This window comes from Passer domesticus, chromosome 8 (assembly GCF_036417665.1).
Source record: "Passer domesticus isolate bPasDom1 chromosome 8, bPasDom1.hap1, whole genome shotgun sequence".
NCBI lineage: Eukaryota > Metazoa > Chordata > Aves > Passeriformes > Passeridae > Passer > Passer domesticus.
The window spans coordinates 53473297-53500796 of NC_087481.1; the positions used below are offsets into that span (position 1 = coordinate 53473297).

General features: G+C 40.9%; 1 long non-coding RNA gene across 1 annotated transcript; it reads left to right on the forward strand.

Moving 5' to 3' along the window:
* The first annotated feature begins 1000 nt into the window (after positions 1–1000).
* LOC135306881 (uncharacterized) lies at positions 1001–27143 on the forward strand. The gene is made up of 3 exons (XR_010367622.1): positions 1001–1042; positions 22368–22558; positions 23277–27143. It is a non-coding gene; the product is annotated as an uncharacterized LOC135306881 (long non-coding RNA).
* The last annotated feature ends 357 nt before the right edge of the window (positions 27144–27500 follow it).

Genomic DNA, 27500 nt, shown 5'->3' on the forward strand with positions numbered 1-27500 from the left:
ATTTTCTGTTCTAAGAAGCAGGAAACGGGATCCACTTTGATCAGCTGAATAAAAAGGCAGAGCCTACTGGAAGACTTCAGCTTTTTTATTGTTTTTTCTATTACTGCAGAAGTGCTTCAAAAGCCATAATGGACCTTTTAACTGGGAATAATCCCCCCCAGGGCTGTTTGCTCCAGGACAGACTCTGCCCTCTCGTGCACCTTGGTGTGTGTGCTCTGGGCTTGCAGTGAAATTGTTTCCAATGATTCCAACTCCCAGTGATTGACTCTTGCAAAGGCTCACAGTGTGACAGAAGAAATTGAAACCTAAAACCCACTTTTGTTAGAAGTTTTGATTCAAGAGAGCACCATCCATTTCATGCCTGCTCCATTTTTTAACAGACTCGTTTGTGTGGTTGTCAAAACCAAATTAAAGGCACAGTGTGTCTGCCATGCCAAATGCAGTAACTCTTTCAAAACTTGCTTTTCCAGCAATGATGATATTCTTTCTCTTCTTTTTTTTTTCAGGAAATGCCTGGTTTAGAAGGCAATGATGTGTGTTAGCAACAACTTGATGAATAGTTATTATTTTGAGCAATATTCTTCTATTTATTGGTCAAAATAGAGAAAAACATTAGAATTACATGAAGTGAAAAAATGATGCTGCTGCATTGGTGCTGTCACCCTTCAAACTCTGTGGCATAAGAGTTTAGGAGTTTAATTTCCACTGTAAAGGCCAGTATTTCTGAGAGAAAATAGCATGGTAAATGTAATAAACTTGATTCAAGAACCTGTAATTATAAGGGATGAGATATCCGGCTTAAGAGGACCTTCCAACCTCGAAAACAAAAGCCAAATCACATTAGTACAAAAAATAGGTAAACTCTGAGACAGAACACAGTCCTCTCCCAGCTGATGCTTATCTGGTATGCCTGATCTGCTGGCCAGGTGAAACTTAGAAATTAGGAATTATCCCTGACCCCCAACAGCTGCTATAAAAGTCTTTTAGACAAGCAGAGGGCTGGCTGCATGCTTGGAAGGAGGAATGGCTCAGCTCAGGAGAGGTCAGTGTGGATCTTATCTGCTATTTTTATCAATTTTATGAAAAAAAAACATTAATTTTGAAGTGCTTTGAGGAAGTTGGTGTGGTGTTTTCTGCCTTGTTGGTGTTGTCAGAGCATTTGCTGGGCTGCTGCTGGCCAGCCCCAGGCTGGGTGGCTGTGCCTGGGCTTGTAAGTCTGTACAATGAATTGTGACAAATATTTTACACTTGAATTTTGTGCTGCCTTTGGAAAGTGAGATTAACTCTGCCGTTCTCTTTCTTGTTGGCAAGGCCAGGCAGGGATGGGTCTGGAGCTGAAGTTCAGGCGTAGTTTGGATCTCCATGGTGCCTTTTTTTCCACTGTTTCTTTTGCCTTTCTCTCACCCTGAGAGAAACTGAGCTGCTGTAGAAAGCATGGGCTTATGGCTTGCTTCCCTTTGTGAGGGTTTTGAGAAGCAATAAACAAATTAAAAACTGAAGTGAAAAGCTCATTTTCTATTTGTGGCCAGGGCAATAAACCAGGTGGAATGACCAGTTCCCAGGAGCTGGGATGCCCCATGTGCCTCAGGTACCTGGTGCCACAGGTCAGGGAGAGGGAGGGAGGGAGCTGCTCTGCAGGAGGTGTCTGATGTCTTTCTAGGAGCCTGTAATCACCTCTGAGCCCCTGATTTTTCTGCCCTTTTCTCTGTTCTGTACACCCTGCTGTCCTTCAGGGGCACCTGGCACTGTGGAAGGTGTTGGTGCAGCAGGGCCCAGGGTGAGCTCCTGGGATGGGCTGGTGGATTCCAGCTGCTCCAGCTTCTGTTCCCAGCACAGGCATGTCCTAGCCTGAGCCTTTGTCCCTGGGTTACACCCTGGAGTTAAATGTTGGATCTTCGGCAAGTTGCACAGTCCATGAGAAATATTACCTGCTTCCCCAGGCTGACAGGGCTTGAAAGGGAGCATTTGTCAAAACAATTCCTTGGTTGCTCTACTTTCCTTGGTCTTCTTTGTGCATTGCATTAAGGTAAAAAGGTGGCATGAGATGGGAGGGTGATTAATTTATTTGATTGTGGGGCTCTGTATTAACGTGCCCAAGGGACTGTCACACACACCAGGCAGATCTCCTCCAGGGTTCTATCACCAGCACTTTTGCTGGCAATGAAACCTCTCATCTGAAGCTCTGCTGGTGCTTTGCAAACATCCCTTGCATGTCTTGATGCTCAAGAGAGCTCAGTGATTGTGTCCTATCTGGTTATAACTTGTGCAAATGAAAACAAGGCACAGCAATGTGCAGGGGCAAGGTGGTGCTGCCATAGGTGTGGGTGGTGCTGGGGCTGTGCAGCCACTGCTGCCACCAAACCAGCTTGGAAACCACCTCTTCCCTCCCATTGCTGCCATTCCTCCCCTCTTACAGACTCACAGAATGGTTTGTGTTGGAATGGACCTTAAAGATCACAGAGTTCTGGCCTGGTGCCATGTGGTTGAGAAGAAAAATCTCATTCTAGGCCCTTTTTTTGGGTGTAGCAAACACTGGTCTGTTGATGAGCTGTTCGTCCTTAGATTGCACTTTTTAATTTGGTGTGCTCATGGTTTGAAGCACATTGCTCATGACAGTGTAGCTTTCTGTAGTACCCAGCACCAGCAAGCCAAGAGAAAATTCAGATGTTGTTTTTACATTGTGCACAGAAATAAGAAAATTGCATAACACATCATGGAAATGGGTGAAAAGAGGAACCTAATACACCTGGCTTGCCCTTTTGTTTGAGCTTTTGGGAAGCTGTTTGGTGTTTTTTGCTGTGTTTTCTGTGTGGCCCAGTGAGAGGAGCTGCTGCAGACCAGGAGCAGTCGGGTCAGTCTCAGTCCCTGCAGCCCTGGGTGGTTACAGGAGCTCACAAGTGCAGCTGGCTCAGCCCTGGCTGTGCTCACTGCAGAGATCAAAGTGAGATCAGAGCTTTTGGAGCTCATGGGATGCTGCAGAGGGTGGCTGAGACAAGCTTGGAAATGAGGGAATGAGGTCTGACATTTGCCACAATGAATAAGTATGATTAAAGATTTTTAAAAAATGATGGAAGAGGACAAGGATTGCTGGTGAAATCAGTCCAATATAACGCAAACTATTTCTGGGATGTGCTTTGGCTGTGGCTCGGTGTTATGTTCCATGTTTGTGGTGGAAATGGGGTGGCTCTGAGGGAATTGGGAAGGGTTCTGTGCTCTGCAGGGCCAGCTTTAACACAAACTGGCAGCTCCTCTGCACCATGGAGCACTGCAAGACAAATCTGCCTGGTCTGGCACACCTGGAGCAACACTTATGGCACTTTTGAACCAATATATTTTCTATTTCTGAAGAATTGCTTCTATCTCTGCTTACCTCTTTAGTTTTGCCTAAAAAAATATCCCAAACAAAACTACAGTTGTGATTTCTGGAACCTAAACTACTTATAAATGGATGGTGAAGATGATTGCTCAGTAATTGCTGTGTTTAAGTGCCTGTGACTATAATGTTGTGTGATTATATCTGTAGGAAGTAAAAAATACAAGTAACTTATCAGAATTGCCACAGGTTTAATCTGTTCTTCTGGAGTTCTTGGAAATATTGCCTCTGATTGAGCCTGCCACAAGATTGTGGCTTTTAGGGGTGCTCTTTAGGTTGTTTTGGTTTTGTACAAGAGTCTCAGTAGTGAGCCATGCATTTATTTTTTTCTTTTCCAATCACCTGTGAGGATTTAGGCATATTTCATAGTGTTAATTTGAAATAAAACTAGCCTTGCTAGTATTTAGGTCTCAGTGTATTTCCTCAACAAGGCCCATACAAACCCATGAGTCAGTCCAAACTATAAATTAGATTTGAGGGCAGAAATATGTTAGATTAGAAGTCTAGGTTTTTTTCCAGGCCGTCTCATAAAGGGCTGGGAGAGTTTTCCTCGTTTAATTCAATCTGGAAAAAACAAACAATAGCCTGCAAGCATCCTTTTTCCTGCCCAAATGGCTCTTCTGCCTTTGCAAGGTAATGCTCTTATGGCTTCAGGGAGAATTAAGCCTGGAGTTCTGCTAGGAGAGTATCCAACATTTCACTGTGCTCTCTTCTATTGAAAACCAGATCTAATTATTTTTACTTACAGATGTTCTTCCTCCCTGTGGGAGGCACTGCAAGTTAAATTGTGCAGTTGGTAGATTGTTTTAATTATCACACCTATCCACTACTAAATAACTCTTTATTAAATGCTTTTGAAATCCTTTTAGTAATGTTATCTCAATTCTTGTAGCTCACCAGTGGAGAATATAAGGCAATTCCCAATAAAATTGTTTTTTCTCAAGCTGCATCCATATGGAAATAATTTAATAAGGGACTAATCCTGGGAAGTTTGCTGTAATGAGCAAGTTTAGTTTTGTTAAGAGGAAATTAAATTATGGCAGAATACATGACCTAAATCCTTTGGGGAGTTTGTGGTGATGCATTTCTGTGCAGGCAACTTGACTGGCTCTAGTCTAGGTAGTCCTGGGTTTTATGGCAACTGATTGATAATTAATTGCCCACAATTAATGGCACTTTAGGATTGGATAGTTATTGTAAATATGTTTCTGGGGGGTTGGAACAAAACTCCTCAGAGGAATATCATCCTCCGTGGGAGTTCCAAGTAAAAAACAAACCAGTTTGGACACTGGTTCAGACAGGGCTTAGTGCTAGAGACTGGGATGCACTTGGAAATGATCAAATGTTCCCAGGCAGATGCACCAATTCCCTTGCAGAGTCTAATGAATTTGCTGAAATTTTAGTCCCTGGAAAACAGTGATGTGAGGAGCTGCTTATGTAAGTAAGATCAGCATCTGTGCTTACATTAGTTAGAAAAAATTAGGAAGGTTATTAATGCTTCAAATCACTGACTGAAATTAAAAGGAAGAAAAAAAAATAGCCGATAATGGCACATCCATGCTGTGGTGTAATTATGTGCATCACCCTTTCTCTGATTAAATGCAATTCAAGCTTCTGTTAATAAGAAATAAAGAAAAAAATATAGACAATTACAAACCTCCCTAAAAACCCCTACACCTGTTCCTGGTTTATCAACTGCTCCAACCACAATCCTACAGACCTTTGGGGCAAACAGCAGCCCCCAATATGCAATATATCCATGCTTTATTTGGGGCACTGCTAACTGCAGCATTGCACCCACAGGTATAAATGGGTTTCAAAGCCTCTTTGCTTTGTGATCTCGTTGTGTTTCTGGAAATGGGAGCAGCTGGTTCATGCTGCCTTCAGGGTTCTGTGTCCTCTGTATCTACAGATCATGTGTGATAAGGGATGTTGGGGTGGCAGTTTTGCTCTTCTCTGGACCTTGCTTTGTGCCCAGCTCTGCATTAGAACCCCTTCCTGAAGTGGACAAAACTGGATCATCTCCTTTCTCCACAGCAAAGCCAGTGATCAGAAATTGAAGCTCTTGCTCAGTGGGTGGTGTGTGTTTGGTGTTTGAGTTAACAGCCTTGCATTTCTATATCAATATACTCAATATCATTATTACTTTGTAGTCCTTCAAGTTGCCACTAAATTGAAGAATGCCAGCTTTCTGAACGTGGGACAAATCTCCTTTATCTCTTAAATTAGCAGGAGACTGCATAAACACTAGAAATAATTTAATAGAGGAGGACTCCAGATGGCTGAAGGTAGACTCAGGCATTCAGAACATTCCACATCCTGACTGCAATACCATGCACAGCCATACGTCCTGATGCTTTGGGGAATTTACAGATGAGCTGCACTGCAATCTGCTGGGAGGCAGGATAGTCACAGGGCTTCATTGTCACAGAAAAAAACCATAATGTCCATTGAAGAAAACTAATTGCTGACAGTTTTTGAGCTGGCTTCAGTGCAGGATGCATTTGTTCTGCCCTGTAGATCCTTGTTTCAAAAAATAAAGTACACATGTGCAAATAGAAACATATTGCTCCAATCTCCATGGCATTTATGTACAATTTCCCTCCAATGACTCCAAGCTCCCTCTGTCTGTACAGGTGTTTAGCTGGCAGTGGGATTTTTCCAGAGGTCCCCTTTCAATGCAGCTCTGCTGAGAGGCCCTGCATTGCACAGCTCAGGTCCTGAATAACAAACTAGTGTGAGAGGCTTGAAATTATGTGCTTCAGCACATCCTTCTCTCCTTTCAGGAGGCAGGAAGACAACACAGTGGTCCAGTTTCTCCTTGGGGATGCTCGGGGATGCTGCTCTCATCTGAGAGCAAAGAAAGAGCTGTAATTCAGAATTCTGACCCAGAAACACCTGCAAAAGAGAAGGGAACCCCCCAAACATCTGTTTCTGATCTCCAGTGGCCACTGTAGCATTTGTTCACAGTGTTTTTCTCCTTTTGTCCTTCTCTTGTTGAGGGTAATCCAGCAGGCAGTGAGTGTCAATATGACCCTCAAGACTTCCAATACCCACTGCTAACTGACTGAAAGCCAAACTACAGCCTTGCTGCAGAGGGCTCACCTGTACATTTAAAAGGAAAAAGTGTGGTAATTGACTTCTGGAGAATTTTGGAAGGAATTTTGAATGAGTTAGAGATGGGACCTATGAGTTGGTTTTGATTATATGGTTTATTTTCTTCTACATAGACAGGAAGGATGAGTTTGGCTCACATCTTTACAGCGTGGTTCAGAATGTCCCAAGACCTTTTAAGGATTTATAGACCAATAAAACAGTGCCAACAAGGATATTTATATTTTTGACCCAATCCTTAAATATTTCTTCTTATGGACCCTTGCTACAGTGTAAAATTTTTTAGTTAATTATGTTATGACACACAAACCCACAGTGCTGCATTCCAAACTCCTTGTTTACCTCTGGAACTACTTTATTTTTTCTATATCTTGAACTCTAAAACTCTAAACTTTACTTAGTTTAACGTGTCTCTGCTTTAAACTCTAAATCCACATTCTCACTTCTAGCACCTAAGTTTGGGAGCCTTTTCCAAGGTCTCATATTAAATCCTGTGTTTAAGGTTTGGCTCACAGCCCCAAAGTTCTGAGAGTTCCCTGCATTTTGGATTCCAGCAAAGGAGGGATTATGCTGTAGAATGGTTTCCAGAATTAAGGCACCCCCATGCAGGGATATGCAGAGTAATTACTTGTTGATAACTCAATATTAGCAATGTGTTCTTGGTTAGTCACTTACAGGTGTAGAAAAGTTTGTACTGCAGTTCAGTGGTTTCTCTGGGAAGCAAGGGGATCTGTAGCTTCTGTGAGGTGCTTTTTGGGGCTGTGCTTTGTTTTTTTCCCCTGTGAACCCTCATTATTCATCCCCTTCCCAGTGAAAAGCCATTTATCAGTATTTCAATACCAGTCTTGGGGCACTGGAGAGTTCCTGCTGGAGGAAGGGCACCTCATGTGTCACAGAAACTGGAAGGGCACCAGTCTTGGGAGGGCTGTGCATGGGCACTGAGGTTGTATGAGGGAGTTCAGCAGCCAGACAAAATGTGTTTGCAGTGATTAATTAGCTTTGCCTGCTCTTGGGTTTTGCCAATGAAATTTTCTCCTCTGATTTGATTGCCTTGGCTTGGGCACCCAAGGAAGTTGTGGTTGCCACTGGGATACCTTTGTCAGTGTGGAATACACAATTCAATACACAATTTATATCTGAAATGGAAGTGGTTGTGTGTGGATTGATTGAAATGGAGCCTCCTGGGATCTGCAGCCACGCCTGGGCTCAGAGGAGCATAATGTTGGCCCAAAAGGGTTGTGAGAGTCTGAGAGCATTCAAAGCTGGGAGCCCACATGTGTGAGGTGACCAGAGGTACCAGGAGTGTCTCCAGCTCAGTGAGTTAGAATCACAAAGTAGTTTGGCTTGAAGGGATCTTTAAAGGTCACCTCATCCAGCTCCCTGCAATGAGCAGGGACATCTTCAACTAAACCAGGCTCCCCAGGGTCCTGTCTGACCTCACCTCAGACACTCCCAGGGCATCCTCCAGATGTCTGGGCAACCTGTGCCAGAGGTTCATGAAGTGATCCTGACAGAGTCACAGTTTATACCTTCTCCTTTAAGTAAAATAAAGCAAAAATTGCAATAACAAGAAGTTTAGACTTTGTAGAAATGATTTCTTTGCAATATTAATGTAGAGGCTGGATAATGTAGCAGGGGAGTGCTGCCAACACAAATTTGACAAAAAGAATGAGTGTGGATTATAGGAATAAAACTATTCAACCTCCTCTTGGCGTCTGCTATAATCCACCATACCTCTGGGAAATTCAAATGTATAAGCAACTCCTGGAACAAAACAATCACTATTGCTTTCCTATTTTAAAATTTCATGTGCCTAGTCATGAGGGGAAAAAAACAAAAGATCTGAAAATGGTTACAGATTTATCCACTGCCTTATTTAGGCAGCTCACGCCTGAGATGGGAGCGTTTTAGTGCTGAAAATTGATTTCTGGACAAAATGGGGATCAAAGAGGTAAAAATTGGAACTCAAACCATGTTTTCATCAGCAGCCAGACTTCAGACAGCTGCATGGTGGGAAGGCTTAGCAGCAGCTGAGCTGTGCCTTGATGATCTGATAAACCTGGCTTTCCAGTCAGGGATGGAGGATCAGAAATGCTGTGCCTGCCTGCCACAAAGCTCTGATCAGAGAGAACTTGCTTGGAGGGTTGAAGTTTTGTTTAAAGGAATGTTTATGGATTAACTTTGGAATGGGAAGGCTTTGTGCCATGCCTGGAGCTTTGTCAGTGGGCATAAATTTGACAGAAAGGAGTGTGAAGTTCAGGCTGTGCTCTCTGACTAGCCAGAAATGTACAGTTGGTGACTCAGGGGTGTTTTTATTTTTTAAAAATAGAGATATTTGTTATTTTTAAAAAGGGGGACGCTTACTTTTAGGGGGATGTTTTTTGAAAGGCTTTCAAGAAAGCTGAAGCTGTCCAGAGAAGGGTGATGAAGCTGGGAGAGGGTCTAGAAAACACATCTTACGAGGAGCAGCTGGGGGTGTTTAGTCTCTATTAAATGACACAGGATTTCCAGAGAGATTGCATGCGAGTCTTGTGAAAATTTCACAATGTATTGCATAGAATCTATGACACATGATTATCAAAGAAATTAATTTTATAACAGAAATCAGTGCAAGCTATATATATTTTATGTACATTGACTGTGCTCCTACAGCTACAAGTTTTCAGGATCCAGGAATGTGGTCCAGTCATAGGCAGGAAAATTCTTCTGCAATGATAATAATAATCAAAGTTGCCTTCCCAAAGCAACTTTTTTTCTGTAGAAAAATGTACTGGTTACAGAAGGAAACAATGCTGATGGTCTGAAGATTCCTGATCTCAGTTATTAAATAAATACCTTATTCAGCTGATCAAAACATTTACTGTAAGAATAGTGAGATTTTTTTTTTAACTACAAGGTATGTAATTATTTTTTAAGTAGGTAAATGAAATCTGTAGGTGGTGAAAAATAACCCCATACAGAAGGACTCGCAGGTGTGATGTTACTTCTTTGTCTCCTGTAAATCAAGAAGCCTATTCCAAATGAATCAGATTCTGGTAAAAACACATTTTTTTCCTTGCCCTATGACCTTTAATTTAACATAATGTATGTAGTGGAATAAACCATGTGAAACTCCATTTTCTTCATGCAGAAAAAAGCCCTTTCTTTATTCCCATAACTCATTTTTATACAGTTTTACAGACCTGGTGTGTGACTCCAATTGGTTAGCAGCTTTTTTGCTAATTAATTTATTGGTTAGTAAAAGGTATTTTACTTGTCCATCACATCTCTCTATTCTTAAATTGTTTACATATTTTCTTCACTGGTTCTCATGGGATAGATTTCATGTTTATGCAGGTGCTAGTTGTTTTTCACCCAGGAATGGATTGCTGTGCTAACAAACTGTTCACACCAGGATTGCTTCCCATGGCAGCTTGCAAAGTGCTGGCTTGACAGGCCAGCCATGGATCTCACAGAGCAGGCCTGGTTTGATGACACCTTTCTTTTATAATTTTTCCACCTTACTGCAATGTGTGTGTGGAATTTATCTGTTGGTGAATTGCCTTGTTCAGAACACATAGGATTGTTGTATGAAGCTCCAATTTTTGCTGAGTGAAGTTGACAGGTTATAGTGTGTCTGGTTGCAGCTTAAAAATGGGAGTGTGTTGTTAGAAACTGGAGATAACCTCTCCATAGAGGCAGAAATCTCTCTCTCTCTTTTTTTACCCTGGTGGGATTTAAGTTCCCTGCTATCTCCTTGATTAAATTAGAGCTGCCAAGGATGTGCCGAGGCTCTTGGGGGGAGAAAAACCAATTCCTGTAAGAAATACTGTCCATTCTTTTAAAGAGAAGATATTGAAAGGATTTTGAAATTAAAAATAATCTAACTATGGTAAAAGTGGTGCAAATTAAAAACTCAGTTGTCTGCTGAAACAGCATGAACCACAACTCAGGTTTTTGCTGTGGTTTTGTACAAAGATGTAAATTACCAAATAACTGGGTGGGAAGCATAATTGCCATGCTTTGGAACACAATGCTGAGTTATCAAGGAGATGTTTCAGCTGTGGGACTGGGGGAGCCTAATGGGATGAGCAGACTGAGTTAGTTACATGTTTTATTGGGGAATTTCCAGCAAAACAGTTGGTTACTTGATCCCTGACTGGTTTATCAATGTCTTTTTACATTGTTGAAGCAGCCAGATTGTTCCCAGACTCAGCACTTGTCTGGTGCACCCAGCATCTTATGGAGAAAGAGTAGAAACTGGTTTTTATCTAGGGAATCCTTATAAATAAAGCAAATTTAGGAAAAAAATTGTGCCTTTAAACAGTCTGCTGTGTTCAACCACCACTTGTGCCTTGTTCTGGCAAATGTGATCCACTTGTCTGCTGTGCCTGCTCTGCTGGAAAGGCACTGCTTGTTACATCCACTGTGGAAAACCTATATAACCTCTAAATATCCAACAAATTCCAGAGGGCTGTAATTTAAATCACATGCAGTTTAACAGTACCACTCTAGGGCAAGAAGGTACAAATGCACGTAAAAAAATATTTATCATTAAATGCTACATGCAATGCTATTTTTTCACTTGTCAGCCCAGTCTTATTGTTGCTGATGGATTTACAGCAATGGCAATTTTGCCCTGTATTTTGATTTGCAAAGGTGAGCAGAAATATTGTTGCAAACTTTATAGTAGAGAAATTAGGGGTAACTCACCTGATTTCACCTAAAGATATCTCCAAGCAGTTAAAAGAAAATGATGTATTTCTGCCAAGGCATTAAGAGAATACTTTGTTAAAAAGTCACTCTTGCCCAAGTCCTGTTTTTATGGAGCAATTATAATTAGTTAGGACTGCTCCAAGTGTCAGCCAGGAGTCAGGCTGCTTCAGGGAAATAAGTCCAACAAGTTTATTGCTTCCCACTTTGGAGTGATGGCCTGCCTCAGCAACCTGCAGCATGCCAAATAGCTTCTGATGGGATGAAAACTCAAATTTTATTACTTCTGAAGGTCACAGCATATTAAATGTATCACAAATACACATAAACAGCTGTAAAATGCAAATTCACTTCCTCTGTGAAGCAAAATCTCCTCTAATATATTTCTAGTTGGTTTCTTTTACTTGGCTCCTGCTGAAATCAGGTCTGTAAGATTTATTTATGGAGTGGCTGAGTTGATGTCCCTTGCTTTCTTTGTTTTGTTTGTTTTAAAGAGCTCAGTTTACATCACTGAACTTTCCAGTTCCTTATTTATTTATATCAGATAGTGGAGCTTTTTCCCCTTTACTGAGGAATAACCTTTTTTAATACAAATTTCATTCTTTTTAATTGAAATCTACTTTGTCATAGGGTTGGCTAAATATTAAATTATTGGAGCAGCATGACATGAGGGACCATTTTCATTCCTAGATTAGGGGTTTAGCTCTGCCTGTGGCAAAGAGAAGATGCTCCAATGTGTTGTTTCTGCCCAAATTAACAAGTTGTGACTGATGGCCTTTGATGGACTGGAAGGAGCCAGTGCAGGGATAACTTTTTTCCACAAGAGCATTTTGTCTTTCACATTTGCTGACTTAAATCTTCAGGAGTTCTCTCCTAGGAGATTACCTATAACCTTAATGGTGTTTTTTTACTGACAATAAGAAATTTTTCTCTTCCAAAAAACTAGTGCTTTCCCAACATAATTTCTTTTTCACTGAAAGAGGTCTGAAAATAAGAGTTGCAGAGATCCTTGGAGAGAAAAGAGTGTAATCATAACTTATGACTGACTTTTTTTGTCTGAAGATGTGATATATTTTCTGAGTGTTTTATCTTTCAATAAGATGGTTTTCAGCTGCCTGAATTCACAAGAAGCGGCAGCAAAATATTTTTTAACTTGATACTTAGATTTTTGAATACTTTTGGTTGACAGGATTATCCATGAAGGCCATTGGAAGCTTTTCTGAAAATGGCTTTGCCATTATTCACTAGGGTAAATTAGAATAAAAACACTAGAGTTTGAGTTTGCCTTAAAACAATTTGTTTCATTTTTTTTTATGTTAATGTTTTCTTGGGCTTGTTATAAAAATAACAATTAGTCTTTATCCTTTGTTTTTGAAAGAACCCCCACAACCTGCAAACAGAACTGGCAACTCCAATAAGAATCTTCTTGTCTGTCTAAACTATGATTTATGACTGTTTCTTTGTTTTTTGTAAGTGCCAAACTTGGGGTTGAAATGAATAATTTTTTCTTTCTCTTCTATTAATGAGAGAAGGCTGTGAAACTTTCAGGCAGGTTTTGGTTTTGTGTTTGAAGCCAGCTAGAGAAATTTGGCCATTTAGAGCAATTTGCTACATTTCACATCTCCCTGTCTCTAAAAAAATGTGCAGGCAGCCTTATGCAAGAGTTAATGACTGTAAATTTATAAAAAAACAGGGTTTCTGTTCTGACCCAAGGCTTCTGCTGGACAAAGAGCTGCTTCAGATGCTGCTTGTGGAGCAGGGGACAGGAGGGCACCTCAGCTCTCTTGCTCCATCAATGCTGAGGAGGTGAATGCTGATGTCTATTTAAGTACTGTAGTGTGAATTCCATAAATTTTACCTATTTAAGACTTCAATGAAGTTCATGTTTGGAGGAAACTTCTCTGCCTGAAACACCAGTTCCAAAATCTGGTTTCTGCTGTGAGGCATCTCTGCAGTCAGTGGAGAAAGCCTGACCCTTGAGAAGCAGTTCATCAGGAATGAGGTGGGGGAAACTTCAGCAGGATGTGCCTCTCCCCCTGGATTATTTCTGGGGGCTGTGGGAGGAAGGGGCTGACAGAAAAGCACTGGGTTGCTGTCTGCAGGCAGTGGAACTAAGAACAAGACCAATTCAGCCCTAAAAAAGCAGTTGCAGCTTGACTTCAGAGCAATTTCTGCTGTAGGCATTGCTCATGAGCCCGGTGTGCAGGGCAGATGTGATGTTAAATATGCAGTTACTGGCACCATAATGCTTTTTCCTGGTTTTCTACTGCATCTGTTATCAAATTACTGAATTTTCTACCTCTGTCTGACTGCTGTCAAGGGGAACAGTCTGCCTGTAGTGATTGATGGCAGCTTTTCCCATCACTGCTGCCTTCTGATTTCATTTTCCAGGCATATCTACATTAAATTTTATTATGAAAGATTCCTGCTTTGTAATTTCATTATACAGAGAGAAGGAAGAATTAAAAACATAAACACTTCTGTAATAAAGCAATATGTAGATTTCCAGATTCATGTTCTAAAATGTTCACTGACTTAAAAGAAAAACACAGTGCTTGAGGCAGAAAAAGGCAGCCCTGGAATTATGAGTTTAGGCTCTGGAGAATCCAGCTGAGGCCTCTGCCAGTACAAACAGGCAATTAGAAAAATATCTGCCCCAAAGGGCTTCAGATTTATAGACAGCACAGGCAAGCTGTGCATTAGGAAAAAGTCTGAGGGGATGTGACAGGGAAGTGACAGAGACAGAAAATGGTGGCACTTGAACCTTCAGGTGACTTGTGGCCCCAGGTCCAGGCAGGCAGCACGTGGGGTGTCCCAAATCTTCTGCTTCTCCCAGGGAAGGGAAATGGAGAGCCTGGAGCAGCAGAACAGCTCTGGGACATCCCTGTGTGCTGTGAACTCACCCCTGCACCCAGCTGAGCTCAGAGGGAGCTGATGAGCTGAGCTGCTGTCAGACATGAACAATGTGGGAAATGGGCTTGTAGAAAACTCTCCAAGCCTGGCAGAAGGCTCACATGGTGTGCATCTGTATGCAAACCTTGAGACAAGAAATGCTGACTTAGAAATGCCATGGAACAGGACAGACATTGCTGAGAGAGAAATAGAGCTAGAAACAAGTTTCAAATGGTGGCCTTGAAAATAAGACTGAGTACTTTGGAGAAATAGAATTTTGAAAGACACATTGTAGTAGGACCCACAAGGGGTAATTTTAAGTGATTGGCTTTAAGGCATTTACAGCATGGTGTGGCAAGAGCTGATAGGCCAAGAAACAATTGTAGTGTTTTGTAAATGTTTAGTGTTTAGGAAATAGTTGGCTTCTGATTGTGAGGGTATGAATTAAAACATCTGTATGGTCTCATCCTTCTCATGAGACTGAAAATGGAATAGAAGCTTTTAAAACACCTCTCTGGGTCAGAAAAGGGCTTACTCTGACAGACCATGCTCTCATATTTGTTGGTCCAGCCTGCCTCCCTTGGTGCAGGAGCCCCAGACCCTGCCCAGCAGCTCTGCCCACTCTCCCTCCAGAGCTCCTCTCCTCCTGGGAGCTTTTCCTCAAGCCTCCTGCAGCTGCATCAGAAATTCCAGAAAGGATGGATTCAGACAACAGAAAATAGAGCAGAGTTCTGGAAATAAAGTAAAATAACATATAGCCTGGGATTTCTAAGGAGATTTGAAGTGTAGACTTGGCCAGCTTTCCATGAAATGTGAAATTTAGAGCTTCAGCCCTGTGAAGCTGGTTTTGTTGGAAGTTTTAAGCTAAGAGAAAAGAACAAAAGGATTTTAGAAAGCAAGTGATAAGAGTTGTGTGGCCCAATGCAGAATGGGAAAATCTGACCCTATTGAGGATCTCTGGTCTCTTCTGGTGGATGTGGGAAGGCTCATGATATTCACACTGGTCTGTGAATAAAGCACTTTGGATTCTGACTTCTATCATGTACCCAGTTCTGAACTGCAAATTATAATAATCCAATAATTTTGAGGGGAAGTTTTTGTGGGTTTTTTCTTTTTTTCTTTTTTTTTTTTTTCTGGTGGATTGGCTTGGGGGGTTTGGTTTTCTGGGTTTGGTGGTTTTTTTGGTTCTTCCTTTCTATACCACAGGAAACAGTATTGATGACTTGGATATGTGCACTACAGACATGTTAGTCCCAGCTCATTTGCTGTCAGTAAATTGCCTCCTTGTTGAAGAAGAATGATGATGACTCAAATTATAGTTGATGTTGCATAGCAAATAACAAATATCATAGAGGAGCTTTGGCTATGATGTTGAATGTTCTTTCTCTGATCTTTTAAGTGTAATCACTTAATGATGGTGATACGTGAATAAGTCAAGGGGAAATTTTATAATGGTACAAAGAAATAAGCCACAAGCACAGATCAGTTTTAATACTGGAGGGATGAGTTATTTTACCTATGAAACTGCCTCAGACCTGCCAAATACCTCAGCTCTAAGCTGCCTTTTGCATGGTGTGGGATAAAAATTTTGCTAACTGAGCCAAACAACTTATTTATGCAGTCCAATATATATTTCTTGTATTTGTTATTTATTATATTTTTGTTGTGTTAAAAATACCTGGTTTTTTCCTACCTAACCAAATCTTCTACTGTAATTTCTCTTTACACTTTCATAAGCATAACAACTTGACTTTATCCAGTTCTTTGTGATGGTTGATCATCAAGAGCAGCTGGGATAGGAAAACTGCACTTATGTTTTAAGAAGTATCTTGTACAAAACTGCATGGAACAGTCTTGTGCCAATAGAGTAAAAAACCCCAAACTTTAAAAGCAAATAAGTGAGTATTCTGTCTGTAAATCCCATGCCTCTGGGTGATGCTGAGAGGTGCCAGAGGACTCACAGGAGGGGTGGAGGAGTGCTAATGTGTGATTCTGGAAGATGATTTAATCTTGTAAAGGAGCACAACCTCTCAAACAAGCTGTTCTTGAGAGTCCCAAGACTGAAACTTTAATTCCTTAAACAAAATGAAGAGTCTTACAGACCAGTCTGGTTTGTGCAGCTGAGGATTTTAATAAATAAAATTCGTTCCTTAGTCTTCTGATGCAGCTCTCATGGCACTTAATGGGCCTTTAATGACACATTGTGTCTCAACACCCCTAAATATTGAGTGAGAAGGGCATCAATGCACTGATGTGTCAGACACCTCTGACTAAATGCATCCTCAAGTTAGGTGCCTCATGCATTAGCAAGGTTTATTTCTGCAGCTGAATTCACAGCTCATTTGTTTACCACTCAAAGGGAAGAAAAAATAAAATCTAGCTTTTCTTTTTTTCTTTTAAAGGAGTCCTGGCTTGTTGACCAAGTTGTGTGTATATTTCTTCCCAAATAACAGTATTTAGTCACTGAGGTGGGACTGACAGATAATAGTATTCATCTGAAAAAAACCACTTGAATTTATTCTATTTTATGGTGATAAAATACCCATATTCACTTGCTTGTTTTCAATTTCTATGAGTTAATGTCTCTCTTCCAAAGCCAATCAGCAAAGCATGCAAATAATATCAGTGCGTGGAATTGGCCCTGACCAAGAGGGAACAGTGTGTGGTCTGTTGTACAAATAGACTGATTCCTTCCTTCCTATTTTTTTTCCCCAGCTCCCTTTAAGATGAAATTCTGTGGAGTATTAAACACACAGGGCTTATTCACTTGTTTGTGTTGGGTGAGTGAATTCAGGGCTTGTGGGAGATGCCAGATGGGCTCTGGCAGAGACAGAAGGTCTCTGTGTCTCCACCAAGCAGCAGCAGTGTGTGTTTCCCAAATTGTGCTGCCAAGTGCCTCAAACCTGACCCACAGGTAAGAGGTTAATTTTGACACCCCTGCCATCCATATTTAATGGATGAATATTAATGTCCTGAATGCTCCATTTCTTCCTGGAGCTCAGCACGGAGGTTTAGATGCTGCTCATCTTCAACCATCCTTTGAGACAAACATCCCCTGCTCTCCAGAAAAGACACAGCAGTGATTACACTGCTTGGGCTGCTAAAAAATAATAAATCCCCAAACAAAAACATATCCAGAAGGAAAGAGCCCCATAATTAATTTCCCTTTCAATTCTGAGTGGTTGAAAATAACATACATAAAATGTAGAGTTTGATAGCTTTTCCTGTTTCACATTGCTGTTGTTGGTAAGTAAAGAGATTAGTTTCATAAATTTATTTTGTTGTAGCCTGGTGCAGTGGGAAAACAAAAGTCTGTATCAATTTAAGACTGAAATTTCTTCTTGGGTTAGTAAAAACTTTCCAAAGCACAATATTCTGAACTAGAGAGTTCTTTGTGGACCATACAGGGTCAGAGTACTGGCTGATTTTAGTTTAAGCCATAGTTCAGTTTAATTTGTTCTCCAGTTGTCATCAGTTGAAAAAGTTTCATGAATGTGGGTAAAATTGAGAGCTACACAGCATTTTCCTGAAGAATATGTGTATAAATATTTGCAGTGATTCTGGTTGGTTGCTGCATGTCTTGTGCAGCCCATTTCACAAAGCTTAGCAGAGCGGATTTTGTTTTCACTTTGTGACTTGCTAAATTTATCTTGAGAATGAAATGCCAACAGGAAAATTTCTCAGGTGCTGTTTTTCAGTGATTTTCATAATGTTTTTTAAGTTGGAAGGAAGATGATTAATTTGGATATTTGGGCAGAAAACAAAATCTGCAAGGGAAACAAATTGGATTATATGAGGGGGATTGGAGGGTACCTTATTTCAGACAGAACACAAATTGTAGTTATGTATTTTATCTATTCCATGGATAGTACTTTCTGAATAATCACAGCAGGACATCAATCATGGCAGCTATTGCAACCCAAACCAGATTTAGCAGTTTTCTTTCTGGAATGTAACTTAGTCAATCCTTATAAAAACCAACTCTAGGATGTCTACTAGAATTCCAAAAGTATTGGTATGTGAGTGTGTGTAGGAAGTCAGCAGAGTTTACAGCAAATTCTTTAATTAATACATAATTTTTTTTTATTCTAGTTAGTCAGAAAATGTTGTTCTTTATGGGAACACCTGAGATCAATCATAGAGCCAGAGATTGGTTTGGGTTTGAAGGAACCTTAAAGATCCTTAAAGTTCTAACCCTCCTGCCCTGAATTTGGAAGGGCTCAATCCTTTGCAGCCCACTGTGAATATTTTAGGCTTAATTTTTTTCCCCCTGTCTTCAGCGCACAAGCTCATATGAAATTACAGAAGCAAAGCAATATATTGACTTCCCTCTGAGTACAGAGCTTTGAAATAAGCTTTTGCACCCAGGTGGCTCAGCCAGCACAATTCAAACAATAGAGACATCTTGGGCTGTTAGATCAATGTCTCATACTAATGAAGCTTCTGTTTGAAATACTGTGAGGATGAATCCTAAAAATCAATCTGTTTGTCTTTAGGCTAGAAAAAGGTATTGTTAAACATTTATCCTTTCTGCCTCTTATTTTGGTGTTTAGTTCTTTTTGTTAATTATAGTTTCAGTCTTGTTAGTTATTATTTCAGTCTTGCAAGGTCCTGAAGCTGCTGTTGGTTTGGTTGCACAGTGGAAAAGAAGAGAGGGAAAGAATCAGCCCTGAGATGCTCTTTCCCTGCTGTCCCAGGGAGCAGAGAAAATTGAAGAATTAAAGGCTGTGGAGGAATGAAAGTGAATCAGGAGGAAAGGAGAAATGAGGGAGCACTGACTGTGTCCTTAGGGAACCTGCTCAGAATTCTGACAAAGCCAAATTTCAGCCCCAAATGCCTGCTTGAATTTGAAATGTTTTTATTTTGAGGCATCGTGATCTCAAACAAAGCTTCAAATCCAGGGCAGGACTCTGCTTCCTAGACAAAAGTCTTGACAGGCTTTGGGAGAGGCTTGGTGCTTATCTCATTATCTCATCCTGGGGATCTGGATGGGGTTTTGGCTGAACAGAACACATTGGATCTGCCTGAGAGGAGTTAATTTTCCCCTCTGCAGCCCTCCCAGTGCTGTGCTGGGAGCTGGGAAGGTGCTGAGAACACGCCAGCGTTTGGGAGCACAATGTTCTCTTCACATTCATCACTTGGGGGTGGACAAAATCCAGGGAGGAGACACAGTCAGGACAGCTGGTCCAGACTGACCAAAGGCTGCACCTTGTCACAGGATATCTGCTCAGCAGTGGCAGAAGGGGAGTGTGTGTGTTCATTATTACAACATTTGTCTTCTGGAGCGATTGCTGTGGGTACTGCAGCCCTCCTTCCTGGGAATTGGCTAGACATTGCCTGCTGCTGGGGAGTGGAGAATAAATCTTTTGTTTTCCTTTGCTCCTCTGCACTGGTTTTGCTTTATTAAACTGCCTTTGTCTTGACTCATGAGGGTTTTCTCTTTTTTTCCATCTTATTTTCTGTCTTGCTGAGGAGGGGAGTGACAAAGCAGCTTGGTGGGCAACCAGCAGCCAGCCAAGGTCAACCCACCACACAGAAGAGCTGAAAAGAAGGGGGAAAATAACCATTTTAACTTGTGTTGTAATGAGACTTTAACCCCCTTGAAACCTCGAGTTAGAGGCAAGCCTGCTCCTCCTGCCTGGCCTTGTCACCTTAAAGCCTGCATCTTTAGTGCTCTGTTCTTCCAGTGCAGATGGCATGCCCTGGAAAGGAAGGTTCACTGTGTAATTGTTCCTGCCCTGCCTCCATGAGAGCACAGAGCAGGGGATGCTGTGCTGCCCCAGCTGCCAGGCCATGGGCTCTGAGCTTTGGAGCCAGGCATTTAACTGAGAAACTTCCAAACCTTCGGTTCACAGCTTGCCCAAGGACACACACAAATGACCCTGCTACAAACAGGAGCAGGGATCAAGGACTTGCTGCTTTACAAGGAGCAGGGGCAAGTCCCTACAGCCTGCCATGGGTGTGGAACTGTGGAAGTTGATGTGGTATGAGCTCTGATCCTAAACTAGGGTCTGTGTTTGTACTGGCACTGAAGAAAAAGCCATAAAAAAACCCAGACACACTTTCTTATATTTTCCAGGCTGCCCATGTGCATACAGACCACATGTAATCCCCCTGCAGGGCAATGCCCATGGATTGTGATGGCTCTGGTAGGAAGCTGCACCTTGGGCAGGCTCTGTGTGCCTGTGGCTCACAGCTCTGCCTGGTGCAGTTGGTCCAGAGACACATATTCCAAATATTCCATCTTCTCCCTCATTGCCAGGCTGAGCCAGGGGCAGTGACAGTGAAACACTGCCTCGGGGGCTCTCAGAGGTGCAGATGTAACTCTTCCCTTGTATGGCTTACACAGTGTGGTTGCTCCTGTTGGTGCAGATTTATGGGGTGTGTCAGGCAGTTTTCCCTGGAAATAGGATTATCCCTGTGGAATTATCTAGGGAGGGAGTCTTCCCTTGGTGCAGCCTGTGCTGGGGGCTGGGAAGGGCTGTGCCATGAGGAAGGGGATTATGTCTGTAGGATGACATTGGAGCATGACCCCTCTGGTGTGAATGGAGCCAGCACTGGGTCAGCCAGCAGGTGAGCCTGTGGGAAAAAAAATCCCTTTATTTCTTGGAGATGGAGTGCTGGCCACAATGAAGTTTGCTCACAGGAGCTCTGCAAGCGTTGACTGCTTTAATGTGCATCAAGGGCTTTGGAGATGGAAATGTCTGCATAAATCCTCAGGCTGTTGATGGTGACAATACTGGTTTAGAACCTGGGTGGAATTAGGGACTTTTTTCTTGGGATAATGGACTCATTTTGCTTTATTGCTCTGTCAGGCTTTACCCTTCAGTGTCGCTGTGCTGTAGCTCATAACTAGAATTACATCCACAGCAGTAACTATTATTTCCTCAGTTCCCACTGGATAAGGTCTGTGTAATGGCCTCTGAGGATAATGTTTCTCCCAAAACCTGTGTGTTGCCAGTTTGCACAAAATTGGGTCTAAATACTGTGGATTTTTTGAGTTGTTGAAACACAAATCCTTTTGAAAGCAGTGAGATGGGAATTTAATGGCAGAAAACTTCAACTTTTCAGCTTTTTATACAGTGTTAATTGTCTTAGCTGGGATGATGCCAAATCTATCTATATGTATTTAACACAGCCTATTAACATTTAGTTGCTTTTGCTGGACCTTAGACGTGTCCTAGTTTGAAATCCTGACATCTCTCCAAAATCTGTAAATCAAGAATGATAAAACAGAATGACAAAAATCGCTCTTAAATGCAAAAAGGAATTGAAAGGAAAGGAGCAGGGTGAGAAGATGTTAACTGCTGTTAGTTAGAGATGGCAAAGCATGAGCTGTGTGTGCCTGGGTGCTGCTGGCAGGGGAGCAGAGCTTGAGGGCAGCACCTGGGAAAAACAAATGTGTGAGCACGTTGTGCATCTCTGAGTGCCTTCCTGGGGGGAAGAGGATGGGTTATCACAAAAGATATTTTGCCTCATCTTAGTTTACTTCACCTCAAAGGCAACACAGAGTTTAGAACTGTTCTTTTGAATAAGCTGTAAAACCTCACAGGGGCCCTTTTGGCTTCCACAAATGCTGTGGACATTGCATGCACAGCATGAAAACAGTTGGTATTTGGGTTTTTTTGCTATGTTGGTGTTTTTGTTTGTTTGTTAAACATCCCTGTGACTTTAGACAACATACTTCAACTAGATCCATCTCCCCTCTTTGATCTCATTTATTAGGACACACAAAACTTGAGCAAGTACTTGATGCTGTGCTAATGAAATCATAACAATATTTCCTCATGTTCCTTTAACTGGACTATTTTCTTTTTTGCTCCAAAAGTTGATGCAAAACCAATTAAAGCATGTTATTGCTAATTAGCATTCCTACTAAGTGTCCCATCATTGTGTAAAGTAGATAAAAAATTCCATTCTACTTCACCAGAATTCTTTGTGTTTTAATTTATTGGAACACTACAGCAAATATAGTAGTTTTTAGATTCTGAGGAATTGGAGAAATTCTCAGACCTCCACACTTCAACACACATCACTCAATTCAAGTGACAGTGACAGCTGTGCATTTCTGTATTGGGAAATATATTTTAAGTATTTGGGGAATAGCTTACAGAGGTTTTTAAAACCATTTATTAATTTATTTATTTTTGGTCTCAGCAAAATTCCAGGCTTTCTAGCAGGGCACGTTGGTTTGACAGTGACTAACAGTGTACCTAAATTGATTTCTGTCTCTGTTTCACACAGAAATAAAGCATTTCCTAGGGCCATCTGTCACCTGTTTTCTTTCTGTTCCCAGGATTCAGTCCTGCCTTTTCTTTTCCCTCTCTTTGGTCTCCAGTTGTCCCTGCTGATCCCAGAGGGGTTGTGCCTGGGTCTGAGCACTCTGCTGGCTTAGGGAGATGTGAAATTTGAACCTGGTGTTTACAGACCCTGGTGAAAGCCAAACTCTTTCCAGAGTCACTGTTCTGGTGGAAGCTCAGCAATAAGGTTGGTTCTGTAGCCATGGCTGCTTTGCTCCGTGTGCTCTCCTTTTGACTTTGATGTGCTCAGATAGAGCATCCCTGACCCACTGCTATTAACAGATTTCCCTCTTATGGGTTTCTTATTTGACATTCTCAAACTGTGCAACAGAAGGTGAGAGTTGGAGCACTCAGGGTACTTGTTCCAGGCAATTGCCATACAACACTATTTATGGAGCTTGAATGTCAAGCATTTTAATAATCCCAGCTTGGCTGACCAAGATTTAATTATTAAGAACAATGTTCCACAACTGTAAGCCCACCATGTACATGAAAAAATATTGCTGTTTCTATTTATTATCAGTTCTGCTTAGCATTCCAGGGCTTAAAGGCCAATGAAGAGTCTGATCCCATTAGAGCTATAATAAAATTTTAAGGCAATAAATATTCACTGTCTGTAGTGTAAGGGAAGGCCCCTTGTGCCATGCTCTCAGTTGTTACACAACCAAAATATTGATGTCTGTTATTGCAATACCAGATCTCCATTTGTTAATATCTCAGATATGTCTGGTTTAGAAGCATGTTAATTTAATTGGGTAAGGTTTTTTACAGCTCTGGGGGTGTTTGTGTAAGCAAACAGAGCACCTGGGTGAGACACCTCTACCCAGGACATGCAGAGATGCTGATCAGGATCCACCATCCAGCCTAAGCTGATTTATTTATGGCTTCTCTTGTAACTGTGGCAGGGAACATGCTGGAACAGCAAAATTCAGCAAAGCAAGGACATCCTCAAAGGGGAGCTTTGCTGAGATCAGTGGCAGGAAAAGTATTCTGTGGATTAAATCAAGCAACAGCAATTGCCACAAGGCTTCCCATGGATTGTTCAGAAGTTCCTCCCTTGTTCCCAGCACCAGCTCCCCGTGAACAGTTTTCCTCACAAGACCAGGCTAGTGCAGCTCCTGGAAGAAACCTCTTCCAACTTCTTGTTGCACTTAATAAATGTGAAACTGCAAGGACAAGATGGTTGATGCAGGAAGAACAGAGTGTGCCACAATATTATAAATGGTCATTTCTGCAGAGTACCTCATAGTGACACATTTATTGGTGCTATTTTCCAGAGGCTGCCCATAGCTAAAATCATATATCTTGGGGACAAAGCTCTGCACATTGCCAGCCACATATGGCTCATTGTGGAAACAAACAGCAATTGAGTTCAAAAAGGCATTTTTTTTTCTCACAGCCACTGATGCCTCAAACCATGGAAATATATTATATTTTCAGTAATTACTCTCTGCAGTTCATAATTACCCAACATATGCAGAGTGGTGGGAGTTTCCAGCAGAAGCAACTTGACTATTCAGCACCAGCAGGAGAGATGAAAACCAGACATGATCTCTTCCTTGTGATATTGGCCTGCTCTGTGCTGGACTCTCACTTGAACCCAAAATTTTGGGACTCCAGGAATTATATATCCACAGGGACTACATAACACACCTAAGGGAGAATAAGTTTTAAAGTTATTATCACTCTGTGTCCCCACTGGAACAGACAATACAACTTTCAAATTATTTTGTATAATAAAACACTGAGTTCAAGAGCCATTGATCAGCTCAATTTCTCATCTCCAGCTGCCCTTGGGCTTAAAAGAGATGGGTTTTCCACCCCCTGGTTTATCAAACACAGATTTTTACCAAATCTCCAAAGCTCAAATCAAAAAAACCCCAATATTGAGTAGAGGGAAGAGTGGAAGAGAGATGACACTGCTTAAAACTACCTCAACAATACATTTGCCACTCCTGTGCTCTTCAGCCACCTTGAGATATTTGCATCTGCTTCTTCACCTATATCTTACTTGGGCATCTAAATATTTCATATGAAAAAATTGAAGTGAAATATTCTTGTGTCAAATCAAAGGAAGATTATTGCCCTGTAGGCTGTGCCTCCTCCTCCTGCTAGCATTGTTTCTCCATGGGGACAATGCTGGTGTGAGAAGTCGCCTATCTTAGGGGCAGCTCAAAAAACAGAAGGTGGAGTTTTGTGCTTGATATTGAACTGTGTTTTGAAGTCACTGCAGAAAATCCAGGTAATCCCTAAAGAGATGGGTGATGACACAACAAAATAAATTTTTATACACACCCAAGGTAGTACTAAACAGGATGGGAATTCCCCTATGGAAAGAAGAGCAGGAAATGTAACAAAATCACTTTTTAAACCAGTTAAAGTGGCTAAAGACAGCCACTGGCTTGTACCATGCATGTCTGGGTAAAATATTTTCAAACTGTTTTTCCTTCAGTGTTACATTAGGTTCTCTGCCCAGGCTGTAGTTTCAGCCTCAATCATCTACATTTTACAGGCTCAGACAAACATCTTTATGCATTTTTCATGCATTCATAATTTTTCAGTGACCTTGTAAATGTCTTCACTTACTTTATCGTGCTTTTTAAAACCTCTCTCTAAATCTCTTCTTTGTTGTATTGTCTCATATTTTTTTTTAATAAACTCATAGAATTTAGCTTTGAGGCTGAAAGGCACTGAAATAGAAATGGGACCAAATGACACAGCTGTTGACTGCTTTCCTAGGACTTGCCCCACTTTTGCTTGTAAAAATTCTAAAGTTTCTCTTCAGTGACAACTTTGATTAGAGAAGTGACTAGATTCAGAATGTATCTGTTCAAAACATAATTATAATTGATTTTTTATGTTGAAAACTTAAACCAATTGATTTGGTTTTTATTTTCATATCTCTTTAGATTTTTTTTCTTCTCAAATTTATCTTCAGGTTAACTATTTTATTTTAATCTAAATTTTGATGGTTCTTAGTGGAGCTGCTTTTTTAGTGAGACAGGTCCTCAATTGCGTGACCCAGGGTAGATGTGACAGTGAGGAGCTTAAATGTGAGATGTCATTCATTTTCCCTCTAAAGACAGAAATTAAATGAAAAATATAACCCAGAATTATTCCTGTTGTAGTTTATTACTTATTTTTCTGCTTACAAAAATAATTTTTCAGTGCAGTCATTAATTTTGTCATTGTGGAACAGGGGTACACAACATGTACAATAAATCCCAGGCAGCAGGTGGGACATCAATGAATAAACAAAAGGAAAAAATCACCCTGTAGAAAGATGTAAAAACTCCCTAATATTTTTTTCTTATTTTTTATTTAATATTTTGTTAGCTGCAAAAGAAGTTCAGGCTTGACTACACGAAATTGCCTTTTTAGTCAATCCTTTAAACATTCTGTAATATCATAGTATAGATATTAATATTGAACATTTTAAGCTCAATGTAGTTAATTAGCACTAAGCATTTATTAGGCATCTCTAGGAGAAGAATGCTTTCTGCCCAAATTGGGGAAAGAGGTCTGAGGTCATGTGCTCCTGCACAGGTGGCAGCATAGTGGTTGTATATTATTTTGTTGCTTTAAACTTGGGGTTATTTTTTTTAAAATTTTTTTTGTTGGAGCTGTGGCTCTTTGTATCACTTTTCATGGCTGTCCAGATCTAGTCTGCCTTAGGGCAGCGATTTTCTGGGCTTCAGAGAATTCTTGTGTAAGTGGAAAAGGAAGATAAATAAACACACTGGTTACCCAGCCAAGATAAAGTATAGGTCTGCTCTTGCATAACATCTAGCTCTCTGTATTTATAAAAATAAAGAATCATTTCAGCTTGCTTTAAGTTCCCCAGAGGAAGAAGAGCAATTTCTTTGGGGAGAGGTAAATACTTCAAGAGAAAAATATCCTTTTTTTACCATTATCTAGATCATAGTTTCCAGCGGGAACGCTAAGTAAAAAATTGCAGGTGTTTACTCTAAAGGGTTCTGTACATCAGCTGCTTTGATAAAGACATGACAACAGTCATTAGGATTGCTGTTCCTGTCAGAACTTGGGATGAAGTTTCCAAAAGTAGTCAGCCTCCTTGTTCTGCTCTATTTCAGTGCAAATTAGGGTAAAAGCTGAATATCCAGATAGATCTGAATGCTTACAAAGGAGCTGGCAGCCCTCAAACCCTTCCAGAGGGTATTTGTCTGTGTGTTTAGCAACCCTCAACCAGTTCTGTCCATCTATTTCTTGATGTGCAATTTTTAATATGAACTAAAAGTTTAACGATGAACTGCCTCTTGTTGTGGACCTCAATTTGGTGTCCCCAGCTCTCATACTGAAAAGACTGTGCACAAACAGCCCCATTCTCTTTGGAATTCCTGATTTTGCCTCCTTTTCTTGCATCCTTTTTCTCTATCTGCCTTGAGCATCTCTACCCCAGGGTGACAGTTCCAAGCCTGCTTAGCTTGGCTGCTTCTAAGCTATTCTAGATCTCAGCTGATCTTTCTTTTTTCTCTCCTTTTTGACCTTTTACATTTCTCTTATTAATAGGGAGATGCAGAAAGATGCAGACTCTTGCCTATTTGTTAATCTCAGAGAAATTTTTCTGGAGAATCTTTCTCCTTCTCCTCATTCTTAGAGGCTCCTGCTACATTTTATGCTGTCAGATACTTGTCAGGCTTATGTTTGCACCTCCCTGCTAATTACTGAATAATAATTTATCTACATATTAACTACCACAGTCTTCTTGTCTGATTTCAATGGCTTTATTGCCACTTCTGATTTATGGATGACTCTTCATTAGGATCTGGATAGAGATATCACCGTAGGGCACTTTGTAGTGCTCGATTTCCAAAAATAAAACTGAACCATTTCAAATGGTGCTGGGACTTGAGGGTGTGTGTGAAAATCTTTGGAAAAGCAGAAAGCCATTTAAAAAAATGCAAAGTGTTTTTAGTACTTTGGCAAAGTATTTAGCACATTTCAGGTGTGGGTAGGAGGTGCATGTACAGGGTGCAGTCTTCTCAGATCCTGAAAACTACTGGTTATAGATCAATGTAACCCTTTAAATTGTATTTTCATTAACAAAAGAGAGAAACTGAAAGCATTTTTCATGGAATTTGTGAAAGAGCTGTTTACTAGTAAATTTT